The sequence below is a fragment of the Arachis duranensis genome, chromosome 6 (assembly GCF_000817695.3).
Source record: "Arachis duranensis cultivar V14167 chromosome 6, aradu.V14167.gnm2.J7QH, whole genome shotgun sequence".
NCBI lineage: Eukaryota > Viridiplantae > Streptophyta > Magnoliopsida > Fabales > Fabaceae > Arachis > Arachis duranensis.
Window position 1 is genome coordinate 61,576,284 of NC_029777.3, and position 241 is coordinate 61,576,524.

A 241-nucleotide genomic window follows, 5' to 3' on the forward strand; every position below is an offset into this window, starting at 1 on the left:
TCTCTATGGTCTCAGTGTGAGCCTCAGATTCCCATGGTTCCTCATTAGGGAACTCATTGGAGGCCAGTGGACGTCCATTGAGGTCTTCCTCAATGGCGCTCACTGCCTCTTTCTCCTCTCCAAATTTGGCCATGTTGATGGCCTTACATTCTCCTTTTGGATTCTCTTCTGTATTACTTGGAAGCGTACTAGGAGGGAGTTCAGTAACTTTCTTACTCAACTGACCCACTTGTGCCTCCAA